The 26188-nt window shown below is 42.9% G+C and overlaps 1 long non-coding RNA gene across 1 annotated transcript in view; it reads left to right on the top strand.

The window, feature by feature from the left end:
* The window catches only part of LOC129649868 (uncharacterized), a 102693-nt gene that overhangs the window by 11955 nt on the left and 64550 nt on the right, over nt 1-26188 (top strand). The window contains exon 2 of the long non-coding RNA XR_008713319.1: nt 11283-11419. This is a non-coding gene — a long non-coding RNA (uncharacterized LOC129649868). The remainder of the gene's footprint in view (nt 1-11282; nt 11420-26188) is intronic.

Raw genomic sequence — 26188 nt, forward strand, 5'->3', positions numbered from 1 at the left:
AAAATAAATAAATTTATATTAAAAACAAACAAAAAATAAATAAATATAACCCCCCCCCAAAAAAAATAAAATAAAATCTGGTTGTGGGTATCCATAAAATAACTTGTGCATCCCTGGGGTAAGCCCCTTTCGGTTGTGGTGTACCACATTCTTTTTATACATTGTCGGGTGTGATTTGCTATTATTTTGTCAAGGATTTTTTCATCTTATGTTCATGAGAGTTATCGATCTATAGTTTTCTTGAATGTTTTTGTCTGGTTTCATTTAGGGTAATGCTGGCTTCGTAGAATGACTTGGGAAGTATTTCCTCTGCTTTTATCTTCTGAAAGAGACTGAGGGCAATTTCTTTCTTAAATGTTGAGCAGAATTCACCAGTGAACCCATCTGAACTTAATGCTTTTTTTTTTTAGAAGTTTACTAATCATTGATTTACTTTTGTTTGTAGCGAAAGGCCTCTTCAGATTTTCTACTTCTCTTTGTGTGAATTTTGGCAGATTGTGTCATTCAAGGAATTGGTTGATATCATCATCTGCTGCTGCTGCTGCTGCTAAGTCACTTCAGTCGTGTCCGACTCTGTGCGACCCCATGGACTGCAGCCTACCAGGCTTCTCCGTCCATGGGATTCTCCAGGCAAGAACACTGGAGCGGGTTGCCATTTCCTTCCCCAATGCATGAGAGTGAAAAGTGAAAGTGAAGTCGCTCAGTCATGTCCGACTCTTCGCGATCCCATGGACTGCAGCCCACCAGGCTCCTCCATCCATTGGATTTTCTGGGCAACAGTACTGGAGTAGGGTGCCATTGCCTTCTTCCTGATATCATCTAAGTTATCAGATTTGTGGGTGCAGAGGTTGACGGTTTCCCTCTGTTATCACTTCGATGTCCATGAGATCCATAGTGATGGCCCTCTTCCATTTCTGATATTAGTAATTTGTGTCTTCTCTCTTTTTTGCTTAGTTACCCTGGCTAGAGGCTTATCAATTTTATTGATTCAAAAAAACAAACAAAAAAAACCCCCAAAAAACTAACTTTGTGTTTTGTTTATTTTCTCTATTGATTTCCTATTTTCAAGTTCACTGATTTCTGTTCTAATTCTTCTTGTTTTCTCTTCTGTTCCCACGTGTGTCTTCCTGTCTGAAACTTCACAGTTTTCATTAAGGTTCTTATTTCTTGCTGTTTATGAACCTCTCTGATTTTAGGTCCTCTTAAGTTGTTTCTTCAGGTCAGAGATTCAATTTGTGAAAGATTAAGAGGTCAAGGGACTTGTGGGAAAAACTTTTCTTCTTCCTACAACAACTATTACTAAAATCTCCCACTTATTGAATATTTAGCATGTGCTAGGTATTTAAAAAGAAATCTTATTTAATCTTCAAAATAGTCCTACAGGGTAATTAGTATTATTTTACATGAGGAAAGAAGATTCCAGAGGTAAAACAACTTGCTCAAGTCTGCACACTTTGTATAAGTGAAAGAATTGGGTTGTATATATAAATAAATTCACTGCAGATATATAGTCATTGAGATACTGCAACATCACAGGCATTTAAAAAAACATCTTACACTTGAAAAAGTTTTAAGGGTAGTATATTTTGTTTATGAGACAGTGGTGTTGCTTTGTCAAATGAAGGGAATAACTTATTTAAAGGTAGATATTTGTTGATGGGTGAGGAACGGGGAGAGTTCTGTCTCAATTTTTAGTATTAGTCTATGACACAAAACTGATTGGCCCCTTTTTTTTTAACTAATTAATTTTAATTTTATTTTTTAAATTTAAATTTATTTATTTTAATTGGAGGCTAATTACTTTACAATATTGTATTGGTTTTGCCATACATCAACATGAATCCGCCATTGGTGTACACGTGCTCCCCATCCTGAACCCCCCTCTCTCCTCCCTCCCCGTACCATCCCTCTGGGTCATCCCAGTGCACCAGCCCCAAGCATCCTGTATCCTGCATTGAACCTGGACTGGCGATTCGTTTCTTATATGATACTATACATGTTTCAATGCCATTCTCCCAAATCATCCCCCACTCTCACTCTCCCACAGAGTCCAAAAGACTGTTCTATACATCTGTGTCTCTTTTGCTGTCTCACATACAGGGTTGTCATTACCATCTTTCTAAATTCCATATATATGCGTTAGTATACTGTATTGGTGTTTTTCTTTCTGGCTTACTTCACTCTGTATAATAGGCTCCAGGTGATGGGCCCTTTTGGATGCCCATGTGTTTTGTCACTTATAAACTATAACAAATGAGAATTGACATGTTATGTCCCATATTTCACTCGGCCTTTAAACTATGATTTTTTTAAAAAAATGATCATATCCTATATTGGTTTAGATGAAGTCTATGCATGATACTTCTTCATTCCTTTATATTTTATTTTGGAAAATCTGGCTTGACTTCCTTTAGGAGGTGGGATTGTGATCCAGGAAAGCTCTCAGTCCAGTGATAGTGCCATGAATTCAATGTCAAGTTTAATAGCTCCTAAAAGCAGAGAGCTTAAAGCTAGGGAGATATACTTAATTATTGACGGTGGAAGCTTTTTTGAGGTTCTTAGTGGCAGAGAAGTTTCCATAGGATAGCAAGGGAGCACTTCATTCCAAGATAGTATTTGCAGTATTAAATTGTGCCAATAGATGGAGAAGTTGTTCCATACAAATCAGAATGCTTGGTTTTTCCGTGAAGACTAAAGAAATTCAGGTTTCTGGCAAGTGGAAAATGGATTTCCGCAATAAAAATGTGAACCAGGAAAAGTGGATTACTTATAAATTTTAATAAGAAATAACTTTTAATGGGGACAGGAATTTCACTAATTTCAATTATATCTACATGAAGCCCTTAGTACCTCCACTGTTTTTACAATTTAACTGTGGTACTTTTAGATCTGTACATATGCACGTGGGTGTGTGTATGTTTATTTTATACAAAATGCTCTTGTACATAAAGGGTTTTTAACAACGTACAAAATTTTATAGGATAAAAAAGATAAAACATAACAATTTTAAAGTGGAGCAGGAAAGAATGAAATGAACCTAGAGAAATAGCATGTCCTGACTTGGTTCACACATCTGACCGGGAGCTTCCTAGCAGCTAATGCTAGTAGGAAGACAGGATCAGTTGCATAATCCAGTGTCTATGACATAAGAACATGACAAGTGCTAGGAGAGTTATAATAATTCTGAGGTATAATGAATATTCTGGAGCTTCCCAGGTAGCCCAGTGGTAAAGAATCTGCCTGCCAATGCAGAAGACACAGGAGATGAGTGTTCAATCCCTGGGTTGGGAAGAATCCTGGAGGAGGAAATGGCAACCCACTCCAGTATTCTTGCCTGGAGAATTCCATGGACAGAGGAGCCTGGTGGGCTACAGTCCATGCGGTTGCAGAGTCCGACACAACTTAGAGACTAAGCATACCCACACACATAATGATGCTAAGATCTGAAATTATGTTACTTGGGGATTCAGGAGGAGGATGCTATGTCACATAATACATACCATTCTTACCTTAAGCACATTAATACTTAAAAATAATTTTCTTTACTTATTTTTTTATCTTTGGCTGTGCTGGCTCTGTGTTGCTGCGTGGACTTTTCTCTAGTTGTGCTGAGCAGGGGCTGCTCTCTAGACTTCTCATTGTGGTGACTTCTCATGTTGCAGGGCACTGGCTCAATAGTTGGGGCACATGGGCTTAGTTGTTCTGAGGCGTGTGGGATCTTCCCGCAGCAGGGATTGAACCCGTGTCTTCTGCATCAGCAGGTGAATTCTTCACCACTGAGCCACCAGGGAAGCCCACATCGATACTTTTAACATGACTGCAAGTCATCTCGTGTCAGGTGGTGGTCAGTGCTGTTCAGTGAAGGAGCTGGAGATCCCAGAGGGAGGGTAACACCAGGTACTCCCATACCTGTTGTGTAGCTTTCTGATTTAGTTTAGCTGAAGGATATAATTTCTAATCCACCAATCCTCCATAAATATTATTTCTCTAACTGAGGGGTTTGCTAAGGATGGAGGCTTGCTGTGAAGATGAAATCACGTGTTATATGAAGAACACTTAGCTCTGAGTCTGGAGAGAGTCCTCTCTGAAAGCCATCTACAACCAGCCTGAGCCATGCACCAGTCTCGGGCAAAGGACACACAGTACTAGCCATGGCTGACTCATGTGGTTATCTGGGTGGTCTGTTAATCGTAGCAGTGTAGTTTTCAAAAGTGGTTTGAACTGGAATAGCTTTGACATCCCTTTCTAGAAGGAATTCCTCCAGCCTCATGTTTACACATACATCCTAGTTTCAGACCTCTTGTATGAGGCTCCTGGGTCCTGTTCATGTTCCTAGACTCTGCACATCTTCTCTAGCTTGCTCTTTCTCTTACTCTGTCTGCAATGTCCCAAGGACATTGCTGCTTCAGATCCTAAAACCCAAGCCAGACTTCTGCTGTCCCAACCATTTAAAAATACTGCTGTCCGATGAGGTTTCCCTCTTTCCAGGAAGGAAGGTTAGACCACAGATTTAAGGTTTTATGGCTTTATTCTTGGTCAACTTTCTGTAATCTGTGAGTCTGTGACATATTTATAAACTTTTCAGAGCAGCTTCTGGGGCTGGAAGCTGATTTGAGAAAAGTCTTTTAGCTCCATCCAGTCACTGCTTGCTTTATTCACACGCAGACCCTGTACCTTCAAACATGGAATCATTACAACCTCAGGCTGGATGTGACCAGCGGTCATTTATCCCATCTATCCAATCATACACATGTCCCCCTACATCTAATCTTTCTCAGGTCTCCACTGTATTGCTTGCATATCCTACTGGATAGAATGTTGCAAAATAATTTTGCATTCTATAGCCGGATGCTATGCTAAAGGTATATCTTTGCTTATATTTCTGCCCACTGTTTGGGAGAATGTGCCCCGAATTCTGTTTTGTTTCCATTAACCTTTTTCTGAGAAATTACTGACCCTGAGTATTGGAATCTGCAAATGGATTCTTTTAACAACTATCCTGTCAGGATGCAACCTCCGTGTGTTATGTGGCTTTTAGTCTGCAAATGCTTCCTCTTAATGCATCGATTACCTTAAGAAGTATTTATTTGAATGACTTTCCCTGCATTAGGATTTCAGGAGTATATCCGTCTCTGCTGTTTTAGGAAAGCTCCAGTCAGAAGGATTTACAGTTCACTTACTTTTATAGCTGGCAGCAGCTATTTAAAACCTTGCTTCTCACTCTTACCTGTCTGAGATCGTCCCAAGTCAGTGATTCTTTGGATTTCTCTGTAGACTTTGCCTTAATCCTGTGCACTCAGTCTTAAGTAAGATATTTGTGTCCTGACATATTTTTGCATATTTCCATCATCCTCGAGAAAATCATGCAAACTCTTTCCCAGCTCCATGCCAAACAGAGGCACACCACTATCATTTAGCCTTGAGTGAGGCTGTGCTGACGGAAAGATCAAAGGATTTTGATCTTATGTATCCACATGGGAGTCTCTCTATGCTTCAGGGCAGCACTGATATCTGTGAAACAGCTCCCCAGTGTCCCTGTTGGAGGACAGGTTAGGATTGGAGCCAAAAGTTTCACCGATGGCTCAGTGGTAAAGAACCCGCCTGCCAGTGTAGGAGATGTGGGTTTGGTCCCTGGATCGGGAGGATCCCCTGGAGGAGGGCATGACAACCCACTCCAGTATTCTTGCCTGGAGAATCCCCATGGACAGAGGAGCCTGGTGGGCTATAGTCTATCTGGTCACAAAGAGTCGGACATGACTGAGGGACTAATGACAACAGGATTGGATATATTTCTAGAAAACAAATCCACAGCACTCAATCTTGGATCATTTATTATTTTCAGGTGACATTGCCCACAGCTTGGGACCCTGTAGCAGCAAGCAGCAAGTGGGGACCAGGCCCACGGGGTTGGCCAGTCCTCTGGGGAGATGTTCAGTGGTCAGGCCTTGGCAGATAAGTAGGGATTTATCCTCATGATAATGATATTGTTAATTTTCTTCTCTATTTTCTATTATAATAAAAATTAAAAAAAAAAACAAGCACACACAAAAAGACCTGTTGCAAACAGCACTTGATTCTTCTCAGTAAGTACACTTCAAAAGCCTTAGAATCTTGGGTATATATTCTCATGTATATGTATGAGAGAGTGTGTGTATGTGTGTATGTGTGTGTGCATGTGAAAACTAGGGGGCACTCAGGGCACGGAGAAGAGACAGGAGGTGCTGAGGACACTGTAGTGGTAAAAAAATGTAACCAAACTGAAAAACAAGTGCTCCCAACAGTCTTGCTGGAGAGCCAGCCAAGAAGTCAAATGAATTGCATTTCAGACTCTCTCCGCCGCCACCACCGTCCACCCCCGTCTCGCCCACCTCACCCTAAACTATTCGCATTGTTCTGATTCCTCAACCTGAGTTATTGGTGACAAGTGAAATTAGACAGCCTGGTTTCTAGGTAGCAGGTTGCATTGCAGTGAAGTGTCTCCGGAACACCCCAGCCTTTGTCAGATAGCTAAGCAGAGCTGCCTCCAGATGGTATGTGGAGGGTAGACTGTAACCTTTTTGTGCTCATTACCTGTATCTGCACTCATGAGGTGTAACTGCCGGGGAGCCAGATGTGCACTGAGAGGCTTGAGGAAAGACCCTTTAGCACAAACAACACCGTGCTGGTTTTGGTCCTGTGAGGAGGTGGTGAGAGCTGGAGATCACGGAGGAAGAGTGCAGATGAGTGGCAAGTCGGGAATGTGTGCTTGTGTGTGGCAGCAGCTAGCGGGTTCTTCAGATGGGATCACTTCCCAGCATCTCTTTATTACACAGAGCAGGGACTTGTCAGCTTCAGTGCCATTAACTCCTTTATATGCCAGGAGCAGCCTTGAATGAGCATGCCAGTTCAGGCACAAAAGAAAGGAGACTTCTCTACCAGAACATGAAGCCGAGCGCTCACATGCTGATGGAGGAGGTGGGAATGGGCTCAGGGAGAGGTTCAGCCAACAAAGGGAACAAGAGACGAAAAGGGAACAAGTGTTATCGTGCAGGGACACAAGCAGTAATGGAGATGGTGTGAAAGTGAAGAGAAATGGAAGAAAAAGAATTCGAAGCAAGAGGTGAAAAGCAAGAGAGAATGAGATTCAGCCCCTTGTTTAATGAGGCCGTACAAAGAAGAGAAAAGATGGTGAATTTGATGTCTGGTCCCAGCAAGACTGCAGCAGAGGCCATGAGCTGTGACTTCGAAATGCTACAGAGGGAACACTGCACAGAAAATGGTGCTCTGTATCTCCTGTATTAGTGCAACTGAGTCCTGGTCCAACACCAGGGGAAAGTGGGACAGGAAAGCGTCAGGGGGCCGTGATTGGGAACCGGAGGTCTGTGCCCAGGCAGAGGTGGCTCTGGAGGATCTGCCTGGTGCCTTGTTCTCTCAGAGCTGGTCCAGCTAGTTGTAGAGTGATGAGATACATGAAGCTGTCTTCTCGCTCTCGATGAGGCTGATGTAAGGGAAGGAGGAGGAGAAGAAAAGAGACATCACAGCTTATCTTGCTATTTCTGTTTCCTCATTTATAAAAGGGTAAAACGTGAAAGTATCTAACTCAGAGTCCTTGTGAAGAGTAACAGAATGCTAAATTAATTAAACAAGGAGATCATTAGGTTGACCTGCACCTATGGGAGCAAACCAAAGTCTAAGCCTGTAAATGCCTCAGCATTACTAAAGCTAACAGCAGCCAATCAAAACAGCCAGCTAGACTTTAAGCTATAGCCAGTCACAGTTTTCTTACTTTGCTTCTGCACTTTCTCTGTGTAAGTCTCTCCCCTAACTCTTGTGAGTGGAGTGCTCCTCACCACCTTCAGATTGGCGCTGCTGGACTTAAACAGATTTTTGCTCAACTCTGAAAGTGTTTGCTCTTGCCTCAGTTTCCCTTTTAACAGGAGATACTATAGCACGGTTCCTGGCTCAGTAAATGTTACCTATTTTTAGTGCCCATATCTGTGATCATTTGAAAAAATGTACAAAAACATTTATATAGCAGTTTCAAAAGTAAATGTAATAGTTATAGTATTCACAACAACAAACATATACACACACAGAAGCATGGAAGGGAGGAACTGCATTAAAATCTTAACTGTGCTTGCTTTCAGAGTGGATTATTGCTGATCCATCTTTCTACCACGCTTGTCTTTATTCCTACAGTGAACATGAATTACTTTTATAATAAGAAACACATTATTCTTTATAGAGCTGCAGGAATCAATCCCAACAAGATCTGCTATCTGTCCTTTTTCTCATACCTCCTCAAATATGGATTCAAGAAGCTCCAACATCAGCCCTTGTTCTCACCGCCCCCCACCCCCGCCATGTGGATTCATTTAAATTGAGGACTTTATGGCCACCCCTCCTGGTTCTTCCTGGGCAGAGGGAGAAGCACATTTGCATTCTGATAAGAACTGGGAGAAGCTACTCTGTGCTGTGTTGCTCACCTGTGCTTTTTGAAAGGCACTTGGAATTTATAACAGAAGACCTAATTTGCTCACAACTGTGTTGGATAAAGGAGCCAGATTTGCAGGCAATCTTGTATCAGGCATGACTTCCCAGGATCTGCAATAGGAAGGCCAATTATTTGAAGGGCTGTCTCTTTGCCCATGCTTTATTAATCTGTGGGCATTGCCATAAAAAATTGGCTTTTCGCTGAGAAAGCCTTCTCAGGGAGGCTCAGTGGAGCAGCTGCTCTAGACTGGAAATTGCCACTCTCCAACTGGGTGTGCATGTGAACCACCTGGGGAGAGCTGGGCGCGCCCAAAAGCAAGCATTTGTCAGTGGAGTGATGCTTTCCCTGGGCTCTGTTTGGAAATGCACGATGTCCTGTTGTGTTTCCATTGCCTTGCTGCTAAAATCCTAGCATCGTATGATGTAGTAGAACCTGGTGATGCTAGGTGGTGCTAATGGCTTTGAGGAGCAGGGAGGAGGGTGGTGATGTGGCATCCAATTAGGTTGCCACAATCCAACTGGAAACTAACTGGGGAAGCCAAGAAAGAGTTAAGTTAGACGGCTGTGCTGTGAATTGCTCTCTACCTCAACTTAAGCACTGCTTCATATTTTGATCTGCTTTGGCACGTTTTGATTTTGGGCAGGGATTCAGTCTTGTCCATGGTGCCAGAAGCTGTGTTTGTAATAGAGGCATCACATGCAGTGACAGGCTTGTAGAAAAAGCAATCTGTACAGATACAGATCAAATGGGAGCATTTCCATTGAAAAGTGCAGCACGGCTTGCTTTTTGCATCCCACTGGTAACATGACTGCTCACAGTCACATTCAGCAGTGTCCAAGTTTGTTTGACACTCAGTGATGCTGATGGGTGGACCTGGCCTCCCCTGGTAGCCTGGTTCTTAGGTGGAGAGGCTGGATGGGGAAGCTTCCTGAGCAGGAGGTCCAGGACTGGGGATACAGAACCATGAACACTGGCTGTTCAGGGTTGTTCAAGCCTTGGGCATGACTCTGATCCTTTGTCAGAAACTGAGTGCGTGACAACTGAAAGCTGAAGCTCTGGGATTATTCACTCCCTTTATTCCTCATTCTTCTTCTGGCTATCGTCAGTTCTCAGGGCTCCCAGAAGGCAGGAGAGGAAATTTAGGGCATGGTTTCTGGTCTTCCTTTGTTAGTGGTTCTATTGTGGCAGTGGGAAAACTCATGGTATGAATAATCAAATGTTGGATAATTTTTTTTCAAATGCTCTCTCTGCTTCCGTTTCCTCCATGACTCATTGCTAGTACAAGTGAACCTCTTTCCACAATGAGGGTGGGGTCTTTAGTTGTGAATTACATATTTGGTTGGGAAAATTTGCATTGATCTATTCTCATGTCCAGTTAGATGGATGAGCAGGTTGACTACTTAGTGTTATTCCACTTTGATTTTTGCTAAGGCTCTTGAAATGTGCTATGTTGGCTGATTGATAAATCCATACAAAAGTTTGATGCATGCCTACTATGCAACAGACCCTGAGCAGACATACAGGGTAGCCTGGCCCAGAGCAGTTCTGTATTCATGGAATTTAATCTAATTAAAGGGACAGAAAATTAAGCAAATAATTAGGAGGCAATATAATAAGTGCTCTGATAAGTCCTTTGTGTCTCGAAACATGTAGCAGGGACATTGGAAGGAGCAAAGAAGTTGTTTTAGAGGAACTGACTTCTAGGTTGAGACCTGAAGATGAACAGACTTAAGAGATGGGGGACTTCCCTGGTGGTCCAGTGGAGAAGAATCTGCTTGCCAATGCAGGAGATGTGGGTTTGATTGTTGGTCCAGGAAGATTTCAAATGCCATGGGGCAGCTAAGCCTGCAAGATGTGACCAGTGAAGCTCTTGCAGGTAAAGCCTAGCCTGTGCTCTGCAGCAAGAGAAGCCAAGACAATGAGAAGCTCATGCATCACAGTGAAGAACAGCTCCCACCTGTCTCAACTAGAGAAAGCCCTCAAGCAGCAGCAAAGGCCCAGCATAACTGAAAATAAGTAAAGTTATAAAATTATAAAATTATATAAAACAAATCACTGTGGACAGTGACTGCAGTCGTGAAATTAAAAGATGCTTGCTCCTTGGAAGACAAGCTATGACAAACCTAGACAGCATATTAAAAAGCAGAGACATCGCTTGCTTAACAAAAGTCTGTCTAGTCAAAGCCGTGGTTTTTCCAGTAGCATGTATGGCTGTGAGAGTTGGACCATAAAGAAGGCAGAGTGCTAAAGAATTGGTGTTTTCAAAACTGTGGTGCTGGAGAAGACTCTTAAATGTCCCTTGGACAGAAAGAGGATCAAATGAGTCAATCCTAAAGGAAATCAACCCTGAATATTCATTGGAGGGACTGATGCTGAAGCTCCAATACTTTTGCCACCTGATGTGAAGAGCCAACTCACTGGAAAAGATCTTGATGCTGGGAAAGACTGAGGGCAGGAGGGGAAGAGGGTGACAGGATGAAACGGTTGGATGGCATCACCAACTCAATGGGCATGAGTTTGAGTAAACTTCAGGAGACAGTGAAGGACAGGGAAGCCTGGCATGCTGCACACCATGGGGTTGCAAAGAGTCAGACAGGACTAAATGACTGAACAACAACAACAAAATTAAAAAAAAAGAGAGAGAGAGAGAGAGAGAGAGAGAAGGGGCAGGGAGGGGCCGTGTTGTAAGCAGAGGGACCAGTCTGGGCTTCACTTCATAATCCCTTTCTAATGGGTGTGTACATATTAAGAAAGAAAAGTCTTAAGTGAGAAAGAATTTATCTGGTAATAATCATATGCTTATTAACAGGTCTCTCATCAAGTGAAGCTTTATTTACCTCCCTCTTATGATCATACCCTTTGGAGTTGGTGTTATGGCTACCTACGTGCATCACCAAAGGATCTCTGCCGCCTCTGGAAGGCCTTCGGTTTGCTCGTGTCTCTCAGGTAGAGGCTTTGTAAGTGACCTTGTTGAATGTTGAATCAAAGAATAAACTGATAAAGAATATCATAAAATGAGAAAAAAAAAAAGAATAAACTGATTCAGGGTACATTGGATATCCAGTCTGTGTCTCAGAGCCAGTAGGGAAGGCAATTGACCTTAATGTGTGATCTTGGCTTTTCGGTGTTACCAGGATTATTAACCAGTGGTGTGGGCCTATCTGACCTTCCTGAAGGTTCTCTTGGCCTCTCTCCTTTGATCTGATATCCTTCTTTCTGCGAGGCTCACTGAGTTTAGCCTAGGATGGGCATGTTGGCCTATTTCCTTAAGTATCTCCCTTTAGCTACATTTAAGTTACTATGTTTGCAGACCTGTGCGTACATTGCTCATTCAACAAATGTTTTAGTTCCACATATTTCAACACAATTAAGAGCTTCCTGTGCCCTGGGCTTTGTGGTACATGCTGACAGTAGAAGAATGGATAAGACAGGATCTCTGCCCCAAGTTACTGGTAAGTATTGCATGCCAAGATTCAACTAAGCTGGAGATGGTGAGGGCCTGGCAGAGTGGATGGATGGCAAGTCCCAGCATCAAGATTTTAGGTAGCAGTTCTCCATGACATCAAAAGGGAACATGATCATGGTTCTGGAGATTCAAAGATAATTTCCATAGGAAATAGGACCTGGTCTCATAAGTTCAGTTCAGTTCAGTTGCTCAGTCATGTCTGACTCTTTGTGACCCCACGAACTGCAGCACGCCAGGCCTCCCTGTCCATCACCAACTCCCGGAGTTCACTCAAACTCACATCCATAGAGTCAGTGATGCCATCCAGCCATCTCATCCTCTGTTGTCCCCTTCTCCTCCTGCCCCCAATCCCTCCCAGCATCAGAGTCTTTTCCAATGAGTCAACTCTTCGCATGAGGTGGCCAAAGTACTGGAGTTTCAGCTTTAGCATCATTCCTTCCGAAGAATACCCAGGACCGATCTCCTTTAGAAAGAACTGGTTGGATCTCCTTGAAGTCCAAGGGTGTCTCAAGAGTCTTCTCCAACACCACAGTTCAAAAGCATCAATTCTTCAGCGTTCAGCTTTCTTCACAGTCCAACTCTCACATCCATACATGACCACTGGAAAAACCATAGCCTTGACTAGATGGACCTTTATTGGCAAAGTAATATCTCTGCTTTTCAATATGGTATCTAGGTTAGGAGATTATAAATTTTTCTCCTGGTGGGGATGAAGCTCTTTATATTCTTTCAGATTGAGTTCTCTTTGGGTCCTTGACTGATGGGTCTGAGGTCATTTGGAAGGTTTGCACCCACCAATTTCTCTTCGTGACTTGAAAGAATTCGTGTGCCTCTGTGATACTGTGATAGAAGGAGAAATATATACTTTGTCTTTGTACACAGTTCCTGACACAGAGTTCTTAAAACTCTTGTTATTTCCTGAGATAATAGGAGCATTGTTATTATAATATTCGGCCTTAGTCCATAGTTCCTGACACAAGAGCTTCGAAGACCCTCAGAATCTCTGGGGTGATAAGGTGTCTCTTTGCATGTTAACGAGATGCCTGGTAGCTGGGGGCACCTAGGTATCTTCAGGATGGGGGCTGGTTTCCAGAAAGACCAGCACATGATTAGAGGGTTGGAGCTTTCATCCTTATCTCCTGACCTCTGGGAAAGACTGTAAATTGAATTAATCATTAATAGCTAATGTTTAATCATGCCTACTTACCTAATCCTCCAGAAAAACTCCTAAGACGCAGAGATCGGAGAGCTTCTAGGTCAGTGAACTCATGGAGGTGCTGGGAGGAGGGCACACTAGGAGAGGCCTGGAAGCTCTGTGCTGCCCACCCTACACTTCGCCCTATGCATCTCCTTCATTTGGCTGTTTCTCAGTTGTGTTTTTTAGAGTAAGCCAGTAAGTAAACTTTTCCTGAGATCTGTGAATCACTCTAGAAAATCATCAAACCTAAGGAGGAGGTCATGGGAACCTGGTTTTATAGGCGGTCAATCAAAAGTTTGGGAGGCCCAGGACTGGCATCTCAGTCGTGTGTGACTGAGCTCTTAGCCTGTGGGGTCTGTGCTAACTCTGGGTAGTTAGGGTCAGAATTGGATTGGAGACACCCAGTTGGTTCTGGAGAGTTAGAGAATTGGTTGGTGTGGGGAAACCCCCTGTGTATTAGGTTTCAGAAGTTTCATGAGTAAAAACAGTTTGTTGTTGTTGTTCAGTCGCTGAGTCTTGTCCAGCTCTTTTTGTGACTCCACGGACTGTAGCCCACCAGGCTCCTCTGTCCATGGGATTTCCCAGGCAAGAATACTGGAGTGGGTTGTCATTTCCTTCTCCAGGGGATCTTCCTGACACAGGGATTGAACCTGCATCTCCTACAATTGGCATGTGGATTTGTTACCTCTGAGCCACCAGGCAAGCCCCTAAACAGTTTAGAACCTCCAGAAAGAATGCCCAGATGATGATGTATTTTGCTTTCAAGTAAATATATTTTTTTATAAAATATCTCAAAAATTCATTTGGAGTCTATAACTTTGGAATTTGTGATTCTTTTGGAAACAACTTAGGCTAATTTTTATTTTAATGTTTTCTTAGAAAAAGGGGCTTGGACAGAAGATAATACTGAGAATGTACAAAAGACAGAAGAAATAAACTGTCTTTAGTAACTCTAGAAGCATGAAAACTTGACATACTAATTCAAAATAATAATTACCTTTTCATAAAGAGAGGTCTGCTAAACAGAAGTCATGCTATTATATATATTGTTAGACCATTTTGGTGCCAGGTTTTGCTCGAGGACACTTGAGGTACCTAGTGCTGATTTCCAAGCTATAAATCACCTATGTGTTTTATACAAAGAGACAAATGAACAATGACATAAACCTAATGGGTTGTTTATTTCTAGGAGTAGTGAAAGCTAGAAAACCATGGCAACCAATGTCGTCAGAGATGATGTGCAAAGGACTTAGACTCTTGGCAAAAAAGAATTAGAAAAAAAAGTGTGAAAAGTCTTGAAACACTAACAGTTCTAGGCAATTTAACTTTTCGTTTTTCATTCTGATGGAGGAGTTACATCTCAGCAGGAGTGGAAGTTACAGTGAAGGGTTATTTGTTGCTTCCTCTACTACTGTTATTTTATAATTCTAAGCTCAGTGGTAGAGGCCCAGTTAAAAGCTCATGGACATGTTTTATAGTGAAGATAGTGATAATGATAGCATATGAACAACTCATGAAGAATTCAGTATATATCGTGTACCTTAAGCTCTCAGATTCTCTCCTTATTAAAGTCATCTCTTGAAATTGAAAATCACTCAGTTGTGTCCAGCTCTTTGCAGCCCCATGGACTATACAGTCCATGGAATTCTCCAGGCAAGAATACTGGAGTGGGTAGCTCTTCCCTTCTCCAGGGGATCTTCCTGACCAGGGATTGAACCCACGTTTTCTACACTGCAGGCAGATTCTTTACCAGCTAAGCCACCAGGGAAGCCCAAGATTACTGGAGTGGGTAGCCTATCCCTTCTCCAGCAGATCTTCCTGACCCAGAAATCAAACCGGGGTCTTTTGCATTGTATACGGATTCGCTACCAGCTGAGCTACCAGGGAAGCCCTAAAGTCATCTCTTAGGATCTATAATATATGAACTCCAGTAAGCCATGAAAAAAATTATTTTATCAGTTTGCTTATGGGTAAAAGACTTAGCTGTCAAAGCTGAGTTTATGGATGGTGAAATTGCTTTGCCATTTGATAGATATTGTCAGCTAAGTTATAAACCAGTTGATCAACCAGAGCAAACTACATTTATTTGTTCAGTGAATAATGGTGCCAACTTTCTGAATCAAAAGAGGACAATAATGGGACAAGCCAAACATCACAAAGTTTGCCCTTTTTACTGAGATTCTGCCACTTTTTTGAATTAATACTCCTTGAATCTTTTCATGCCTTCAGTTAATTTATATCTGAAAAAATTTTGACTTTTTTTTTTTAAAGCCAGTATTCTGGTTGCTTTTATGGAGGAATGGCGTTTCGGAGGTTCTTTACCAAACTGAACTGAGGTTTGCTTGCCCAATACTTGCAGCAAAGCCAATTTTTTTGACACAGGACTGTGGTGAAAGAAAGTATAGCATTTATTTGCAGGACACCAAGCAAGGGGAATGGGCAGCTAATGTTCAAAGGACTTAAACTCCTTCATGGCTTTTATTTATTTATTTTTTTTCCTTTCTAAATTTTATTTTATTTTTAAATTTTACATAATTGTATTAGTTTTGGGCTTTTAAACATGGGTTTTTAAAGGCAACATTATGGGTGGGATCCTTGGGTGCCTGGGTCAGCTCATGAACACTCTGATTGGCTAGTGGTAAGGTAACAGGGTGATGTTTTGAGAAATTTAATCATCAATATCTGGTTCCCCCCAGTCTAAGGTCTGTGTGTTTGTGGTCAACAAGTAGTTAAGGTTGTCCACTGGTTTTCATTGATGAACTGTTGTTCAGAACATTATTGCTTTTCTTGCTTGATCGCTTTTCCTTTGTTTCTGCATTTTCTCACCTCTAATCATTAACTGTTTTAGTCTGCTCTCCGGAACTTGAGGAGAACTGAGGAGATTAACTTTTTTACAAACCAGAAGTAAGGGACATGGAGGGGCTTATACCCAGGAAGGTCCTGCAAGGTCCTGCTCAGTTTCGGTTCGTACTCCACAATTCTGGAAGTGCTTCTTTCTAGTCCCTTCATTTTTACTTTGTACATTTATCTGCATTAAAGGTCAGTGAGATTAAACGGGCTCCTGTGTACTCAACAACTCTGCATGTGTGGGACAGTGTTCCTAGGTGATTGCCTGGCCTGAATGGCCTACAACTGCGGGTGTCTGAGTAGCTGCTGTCTCAGCTTAGCTCTTCTTCACCTGGAGAGGAGCAAATGGAAGGGGAGCAAAAGGAACACCACTAACCAAAGGTGTGGTCATGTGCATAGAATTTCTGGATGAGCATTAAATGTGGTGGCTTAAATTTATTAATTTATTTTTAAAAATATTTATTTATTTAGCTGTGCCTGGTCTTAGTTGTGGCACATGGGGTCTTCAATCTTACTTGTAGCATGTAGGATCTAGTTCATGGGGGCCAATGCAGGAGAACCGGGTTCAGTCTCTGGGTTGGGAAGATCCTTTGGGGAAGGAAATGGCAACCCACTCCATTATTCTTGCCTGGAGAATTCCATGGACAGAGGAGCCTGGCGGGCTACAGTCCATGGGGTTGCAAAGAGTCGGACCTGACTGAATGACTAACACACACACACTACAATACACAGGACAGCTCTCCACAACCAAGAATTAACCCTTCCTGAACGTCAATAATACTGAGTTTGAGAAACCCTGCTCTAGTCCATGGATTTGAAAGCAGGGAGCTGGTAGCTAGGTATATAGACATAATAAATGGTACACATAACAGCTTGCTAAAGAACAGAGTCTGTTGGTTTCTTATCAGTTTTTGGCAGTTGTAACCAGTGGTCTGAGGGCTTGAAATTATGTATTTGCTTTCCTTCATTTCTTGATTAGTTACTGAACAGGAAATCCAGAAAGGTCAAGCAGTCCATTTATTTCTATGAATAAACATCAAAAATTCATGAAAAGTGCCAACCAATAAATGCTCAATACAGAGTAGCTATTTAAACTGTCATAAAAATCCACATCTCTTCCTAGATCATTTATGCATTAATCCTCTATGCACACGTCCCTTCAGCAAATATTTCTGGTTGTGCGCTTTCGCTTTGGGTATACACGTATCCAACAGGACACTGATGGATGGGAGATGTGGGTGTGTGTTATCGGCCCGGGCTCACGTTCTCTGCAAAAGCAGTATCTGAAAGGTGCAGGCCGGGCACTGCCGTCTGCTTTCACAGAGACCTCAACTACAGAGTGAGGCCCAGGGATCCGGGGAATAAAGCTATCTCTTCCCTGGGGGCAAGACAGAAAATGCAACCCATGTAATATTTCTTTAGAAAGGCATCATTCAGTCTTACCTGAGCTGATGGGGCTGGCAGTGCTCACCCATCAGAATAGGCACAGCCTTTTGTCTGAGTTTTATTCTTTTGGTGTGGCTTTTGGACGCGGATTTGATTCTCTGCCTTCTGTTATGAACAGTCTTGAGATAGCACAATGCAGAAAGACACAGAGAGCTGGGCAGCTGATGCACAGATGACAGAGGGAGGGTAGGGAGGCTGTGAGCGGAAGGGAAACTTTCTGCATCCCATTTATTCCGGTGTGAAAAGAAACCATGCCCTTGCTGTTTCTAGAGAAAAGATAAAGAGCATGGAGGAAGAGATAGCTCTGTTCCCTGGATCCCTGGGCCTCGCCCTGTGGTTGAGGTCTCTGTGAAAGCAGACGGCAGTGCCCGGCCTGCACCTTTCAGATACTGCTTTTGCAGAGAATGTGAGCCCGGGCCCGATAACACACACCCACATCTCCCATCCATCAGTGTCCTGTTCGATACGTGTGTACACAAAGCGAAAGCGCACAGCCAGAAATGTTTGCTGAAGGGACGTGTGCATAGAGGAATTAATACATAAATGATCTAGGAAGAGATGTGGACTTTTATGACAGTTTAAGTAGTTACTCTGTATTGAGCATTGAGTCTGCCTGGACCTTTGTTAAATACTGTTTTCATTTACTCCTCATATCATTCCTGTGAGTGAGGAATGTTTATCTTCTTTTCACAGATTAAAAAACTGAAATTCAGAGAGGTCAGCTAGCTGGCCTAAGGTTTTTTTAAAAAAAGTAATTTACTTATTTTAAGTAAAGGATAATTACTTTGCAATATGGTGATGGCCTCTGCCATATAGCAACATGAATTGGCCACAGGCATACATGTGTCCCCTCCCTCCCACCTTCCTCCCTACCCGATCCCTCCAGGTTGTCACAGATCCTCGGGGTTCGGACCTAGAATGCTAGGTTAGGATTTGAGCCCAGGACCCTGCTGCACTGTCTCAGGGAAAAGGCTTCAGCTCCTGTGAAACCTGAGAAAGCAAGATGGTGGAGGAGGTGGAATGGAGTCAGGGCTCCTTCAGCAAACACCCTGGGTCCATGCTTTCCAGCAGAAACGCCAGAAGGTATTCTCTTAGCAGGTTTTTTTTAAGTGTTTTTTTTTTTTTTTTATGTGGACCATTTTTGAAGTCTTTATTGAATTTGTTACAATATTTCTTCTGTTTTTTGTTTCGTTTCTTTGGCCCTGAGGCATTCTTTTGCTCCCTGACCAGGAATGGAACCCACACCCCCTACACTGGAAGGTGAAGTTTTAACTACTAGACGTTTTCAACTAGAAAGCTGAACGTTTTCAACTAGAAGTTTTAACTACTAGTTGTTGTTCAGTTGCTAAGTCGCGTCCGACTCTTTGCAACCCCACGGACTGTAGCATGCCAGGCTTCCCTGTCCTTCACTATCTCTCAGAGTTTACTTAAACTCATGTCCATTGAGTCAGTGATATCATCCAACCATCTCATCCTCTGTTGTCCCCTTCTCCTCCTGCCCTCAGTCTTCTCCAGCATCAGGGTCTTTTCAAATGAGTCAACTCTTCGCATCAGGTGGCCAAAGTATTGGAGCTTCAGTTTCAGCATCAGTTGTGCCTCTGGGGAAGTGCCTTTTTGGCTGGTTTTTAATAAAAATGTAAAAGGATCAGATGACAATGACAGAATCCATCCTCTGTAGTAAGAACTGTAGCCTTTTTACAGATATAGTTTGTGAATCTTCAGGCCACAGACTGTGGATGTGGTCCATGTCACTACCACCATCCATGCATCACACACTAGACCTCACTAGCTAAAGAGGAAACCCAGCCCCCTGTAAAGCTCTCCGAGATTCTCTGCAAATCTTGGGTTTTGGATAGGTCCTTATGCATATGGCAGGCAGCTTCCTTGCAACACTCGGAATTTGCTTCCTCTGTCTTTGATCTGACCCTGGTCAAGTACTGTCAGTGTGGCCCAGTCCTGAAGAGTATAGACTCTGGAGTCAGACTTCCACCATTCTTGTCTAGCCCCTGCCACTAACTCAGTTCGAGCATGGACAGTTTGCTTACATCCACTTCCCTCATCTATAAAATGACAATAATGATCATGCCTCCAGCACAAAAGTTGTAAGGATGAAACGAAACAACTAATTCAAAGTGCTTAGCATGGTGTCTTATAAATAGCTCTCCTTCAAGCTTATCTATTAATATTTTAAACTCCACCATACCTTCCAGACATGGTAAGAAATATCTGTGTTTAGAAACTGCCTGGGCAGAGCGCTCTGTAGAGAACTTTATGTTGGGGACACAGGAGGTTTATGGATGTGAGAGAAAGTGGGGGAAGATATGACTTTCAGCAAAATGGTCTACCTTTCTCTCACCTTCTCTTCATATCCCCTAGGCATTTTGGAAAATATTTTATTGGCCTAAAACTGTGGCTTAAATTTTTATTAAACATTTCATGACAGTGTTATTCCTGCACGTTTAAACATGTAAGTTGTATTATATACCTGTGATTTTGTGTTAAACTTTTAAGTATATATTTTCAAGGAGGGGACCTTTGGGAATTCTCTGGTGGTCCAATGGTTAGACCTCCACATTTTCACTGCAGGAGGCACAGGTTTGATCCCTGGTAGGGGAACTAAGATCCTATGTGCTGTGTGGCATGGCCAAAAAAAAAAAAAAAAAAAAAAAAAAGAGGAGCCGTTTTCTGTGGTGTTAATCAAAATCAAAAGAAAGTTAGATACTCAAAAATTTTAAGCAAAAGTTGAAAATGTGAATTTCTAGTCTTTATCCCCAGAGATTCTGATTTAGGAGATCTGGCAAGGCAGAAATAATTTTTAACAAATGTTTCAGGTTTCTTAGAGGTGAGTGGTCTAGAAAGTACTAGAACAATAACTAAGGTAAAGTTTGAGGAATTATTTGGGAGAGGTCATCAAAATATGCATAGTGGATAATCTACATGATTCCTATTGCTCTTTGGAGGTGAAAATGAGACGTGGCAGTGCTGAGGTGAGGGAATTACTCTTCCCTCTCCCCAAGTCTTTTTTGGGCCTCCCATTAGATGCCTCATTGCACAACAAAGCTGTACCCTTCCTACATCCTGAGCTGCAGTGTAATTGGAATTTGAGGTTGTTTCTGTCCACCGCTTCTATGAATCGGAAGTGGTGGGATTAAATGAAACCTGCATTTTTCACTCCCATGAGGAAAATAACAAACTCTAAAGACAGATTTAATGGAAGCAATATTTAACTCTGCTTACAATTATGGATCTCTGCCTCAAACAGAATCAACTAGTGCTCTTTTTTGCAAATAAGAGAATTCACTGTATTCAGTCAAAACACAAAAGGGATTTATTAAAGAAGAATATAAGAAACCTCCAGGTGGGCTTGGAGGCCCTGAAGTCAATGCTCCAGCACACCTCATGTCTCCTGCTCACATTGCTAGGGAGGTGGGGCAGACATAGCAACCCATACTGTAGGTGCTGGGATGGGACCCTGGAACCACTACGCCTTCTACACTCCAAGACAGATGGTTCCTCTGCCAACTTCAAAAGCATAGATTCCTTGTGGAGCTTGCTTCCAGTATTTTTCTGTTTTCTCTTCAAAGATTGTGTTTCATGCAGGTGCATCTGATTATGGAATCTGAGTCACCTGCCTATCCGGTGAAACGTTGAAGCTGGCTGAAGCCAGCTTTGAGAGGTGATGGTTAAGTTTCAGGGATGTTATAGGTTAGTTTATAAACTGTTGGTAACTTGAAGTGGGCCATAGTAGGAGGATTTACATCATGGAAATTGGCAAGTGATACAAAGCGGTGAAACTGAGAAACGTTTGCCATTTACCATCACCTCATTGCAAAGGATGCTGGGTAGATTTCACAGGCCCTTTGGAAAGGTAGACCTCATAGTGGGTGAAATTCTCTAGACAGGGGGATGCTGTTTAAAATATGCCACACAACCACTAAAGTAGTGAACCACTGGTTTCAAGGTTTCTTCCAAGTGACTCTTGTCAGAGTATCTTTTGGTGTCAGATAATGTGTAGTGAGATAGAACTGCAAATGTGCTTCAGGTTATAGCCAGAATTTTCAGGTTCATCTCCTCCATTGTGCACCCTGCCAAGAGACTCTGTTTCCTTGAAATTGTTCAGAGTGTTTATTAAGGGACAAAAGGAAACTGTGAGGCCTTTTGGAACATCATTATGAGGCCCTGAGCCATGTCCATTCAGAGTATGATAGTCTTCTAGCTTGGGGTCTCCAAGAATTATTTCTAGGAGGGACATAAAGAGATAGACTCCACAGATAAAATGGTGAGAGAAATGGCCACACAGTAATGATGAGAGATGTAGCAGGGAGTACTTCTGTCCCTGAAGAAAGGGTGGGACCTAATTGGCAGACTCAGAAGTGGGAAATCCTATTGGTGAAGAATCTCTCCATTGGGAATAAAGGAGATTGGGCTGGCTAAGGTTGGGAAGATCCCCTGGAGAAGGACATGGCAACCGACTCCAGTATTCTTTCCTGGAGAATCTCACGGACAGAGGAGCCTGGAAAGCTACAGTCCACAAGGTCACAAAGAGTTGGACATGACTGAAGCAACTTGGTGCAAGGTGTGAAAGTAGATCTACCGTCATCTCGTCATCCCTTGGAGACCGCAGGGGATTGGCTCCAGATATTACCTCCAATATCAAAATCTGAGGATGCTCAGGTCCTTTGTAGAAAATCATATAGTATTTGGTGGAGAAGGAAATGGCAACCCACTCCAGTACCCTTGCCTGGAAAATTCTATGGATGGAGGAGCCTGGTAGGCTACAGTCCATGGGGTCGCAAAGAGTCGGACATGACTGAGTGACTTCACTTTCTTTCTTTCTATAGTTCCTTTTGGAGAAGGAAATGGCAACCCACTCCAGTGTTCTTGCCTGGATAATCCGAAGGATGGAGGGGCCTGGTGGGCTACAGTCTGAGGGGTTGCAAAGAGTTGGACACGACTAAGCAACTAACACACACATGTATGGTATTTGCATACAACCTATGCACATCCTTCTGTATCCTTTAAGTCATTTCTAGATTATTTATAGCACCTCATACAAGGTAAGTGCTATGCAAATAATTAGTAGTGTGTGGCAAATTCAAATTTTACTTTCTGGAGCTTTATGTAATTTTTTTTTCTCTATAAATATTTTTAATCCATGGTTGGCTAAATCCTCAGATGCAGAACCTGTGGATACAGAGGGCCAACTGTACCTCTAGGGGAACTAGTAAAGGGTGAGAAGGTATAGATCCATTGCCCTTTTCCCTCCTACATCCTGATCTTCTCCAGGCACCAAGAAGAGTCCTGGGTCTTCAGGGAATGCAGGAAAAACTATAGCCCTGTCCAGGACAAAGAGATCATGTTGACAGGCCAGACTTGCAGCTGGGTTGCCCCCAGTTAAGATCTTCTTAAACACAAGCATTGTGGGATCATTAGTCCTACAGTGGACACACAGAGCAGTGGCCAGGCTATGGTGATGCCCAGTTTGGGATGCAGAGGTGTCTCTGGAGCCCAGGAGTAGAGACATAGTTGTAGGTTCCAAGCAGAATGTTTGAAGGAGGATTTTTGTGAAGGACACAAAGCCTTCTCTCAGCCACAAAGGACCCCTCCTCAAAGGACCCCACAGAGGACCACACTGAAAGCAGCTGCTGTGAGGGGTGCATGGCAGGACAGACCGCCCAACCCAGATGGTGCTGGAAGGTGACTTAGGGCACCCGTGGGGAGTACCTGGCGGGTAACAGTCACTTCACCCACTGCCTATTAAAATCAAATAAAAATGCCACTGATTATAAAATTAATATATGTCTTGGTCGAAATTTTTTAAAATATTGAGACGTATAAAGAAAAAAAATTTAATTAGTATTACTTTGCATGCGTGTATGCAGGCTCACTCACTCAGTTGTGTCTGACTCTTTGGGACCCCATGGACTGTAGCCCACCAGGCTCCTCTGTCCATGGGGTTTTCCTGGCAAGAATACTGGAGTGGGTTGTCATTCCCTTTTCCAGGGGATCTTCCTGATCCAGGTATTGAAACTGGTCTCCTGCATTGCAGGCAGATTCTTTACCATCTGAGCCACCAGGGGAGCCTTTCATAGTCATAATTTATTTACTTATTTTTTTGGCCACCCTGTGCAACTTGTGGGATCATAGTTCCCCCACCAGCAATTGAACCCAAGGCCCTGGCAGTGGAAGCACTGAATCCTAACCACTGGACCACCGAGGAATTCCCACAGTCATCATTTTAAATAATTGTATGATACTTTATCTATGTATCTTTACATCTTTTCCATTATAAATAAGACTAGGATAAACATCATTTTTCATGTACATTTCTGATTGTTTCCTTAAGTTAGATTTCTAGAATAGAAATAAAATTAACAAGTATTTTAAAGTCTTTGGTATGGCCTCCTGAACTAACTTTCTGAGTTACCATCTAGTTTAATGTGTTGAGTGTAGCCTAAAATTGTGGGTAAGCATGGGCTCAGGTCAGAAAAAAAGTTGACTTGAGTCCTTAACCTTGCCACTTCCCAGCTGTCTCATTTTGGGCCTCTAACCCTCATTCCCTTTGCTGTAAGGTGGGCATAGCAATGCCTGCCTTATAGGGAGGATTAAATAAAAGAATGCATGTGAGAGACACTGATGTATAGAACAGTCTTATGGACTCTGTGGGAGAGGGAGAGGGTGGGAAGATTTGGGAGAATGGCATTGAAACATGTAAAATATCATGTATGAAATGAGTTGCCAGTCCAGGTTCGATGCACGATACTGGATGCTTGGGGCTGGTGCACTGGGACGACCCAGAGGGATGGAATGGGGAGGGAGGAGGGAGGAGGGTTCAGGATGGGGAACACATGTATACCTGTGGCGGATTCATTTTGATATTTGGCAAATCTAATACAGTTATGTAAAGTTTAAAAATAAAATAAAAAAAAAAAAAAAAAAAAAGAATGCATGTGAAACCTTTAGCCCATGCTCTGACACATCTCAAGTGTACTGGACGCTTCTCAGATCAAACATGATCCCGATCTTGCTGCTGATGCTGACACGTGGTAACCAGGTCCACCCAGGCACCACCCACCTGGTGCAAACTGACAGCTCCTTATTGCCCTCACTTCCTGCCTAGGGCTTCTCTGACGCCTGAAGTAGGCACTCTGTGTATGCAGCGGAAAAGTGTGAGATTTAATGTCCTGTAGGCTTTGCAGCGACTTAGCAGCAGCAGCAGGCTGGCCCTTGACCACTGGGGGAGCCCTGGCCCCTCACTTCCCTGTCGATGGCTCTGAGAAGTGTTTCCTAAAGCTTCTTAGACGGTGCTATGGGATCAAGTGAGTAGTGGCCGCTGGCGGTGGTCAGTTCTATCCTGCAGGCTGGAGTTGGCTTTCCCTGCTCCCAAGCTCCTCCCCTCGTCCACACTCTTGTCCCTCTGGTTGGGTTCCCAAATACACCACCAGCAACTGAACCTTTGTTTCAGGATCTACTTCTGGGGAAACCCCGGCTAAGGCAGTTCAGCATCCGTACCTTAGCTTTTGTTAATACTGTAAAATAAGGGAATTCCCTAGCGGTCTGGTGGTTAGGACACTGTGCCTTCAATGCCTGAGGTCTGGGTTCAATCCCTGGTCAGAGAACTAAGATCACACAAGTCACACAGCACTACCAAAAAAAAAAAAATTGTAAAAACATATAATTTTATATGTTTATATATAAAAACATATATATATATATATATATATATATATATATATATATATATATATATAAAGAAGGCAATGGCATCCCACTCCAGTACTCTTGCCTGGAGAATCCCATGGATGGAGGAGCCTGGTGGGCAGCAGTCCGTGGGGTCGCTAAGAGTCAGACACGACCGAGTGATTTCACTTTCACTTTTCACTTTCCTGCATTGGAGAAGGAAATGGCAACCCACTCCAGTGTTCTTGCCTGGAGAATCCCAGGGACGGGGGAGCCTGGTGGGCTGCCGTCTGTGGGGTCGCACAGGTCGGACACGACTGAAGCGGCTTAGCAGCAGCAGCAGCAGTATGCTGTCATATAGCATATTCTACAGGAAATTCAATTACCTACCAAATATTTCCAAGATTGCCTAGGAATTCCCAGGTGCCCTCTCTGGTATTTCTGCCACTCCTCTTGCCTTCTTGACATCACTGCTCTTGCCTTGTGCTACTCTTGCCTTCTCGGGTTGGCTTCTGCCCAAACTATGAACACACAGATTATCCCCAAACCCTGCCAGGTACCCTTAACCCAGGGCTTTGTGGATGACAAAGATGCATATGAAAGACCCATGTCTTCACTGAATGAGGATATTTTCCTTTTTCTTGGAACAGAGAATTAACAAACTATGGTTGTTAAGGAAATGATACTAAAATCTGTGTTTCCTTCCCAGAAGATACGTAATGCATATTTTAATAAGGGATGAAAACAAATAACTGTTTCTGGAGGCAAGGAAACAGCTGATTTACTTTCCCTCTTTGACAGGATGGCTCAAGAGACCAGGCTTTTGTTCTCATTTTCATGTAAGTAAACTCAGATCCATCCTCAACATCGCTATCACTCCCCTGGGCCTTTGTTCTAACGTCATCATTTCCTGAGAGGCTGACTGGAACCCGGTTATAACTGCCCTTTGCTTCTACACTTCCACCAGAGTTGCCCTCTGAAAACACAGATGTGATGATTGTACTGTGTAGTTTCAAACCTGTCCAGATAGTGATTGGTCTCTCCATGGGCCCCAGGGTCCCTTATGATCCAACGTGTC

This window comes from Bubalus kerabau, chromosome 4, assembly GCF_029407905.1.
Source record: "Bubalus kerabau isolate K-KA32 ecotype Philippines breed swamp buffalo chromosome 4, PCC_UOA_SB_1v2, whole genome shotgun sequence".
Classification (NCBI taxonomy): Eukaryota; Metazoa; Chordata; class Mammalia; order Artiodactyla; family Bovidae; genus Bubalus; species Bubalus kerabau.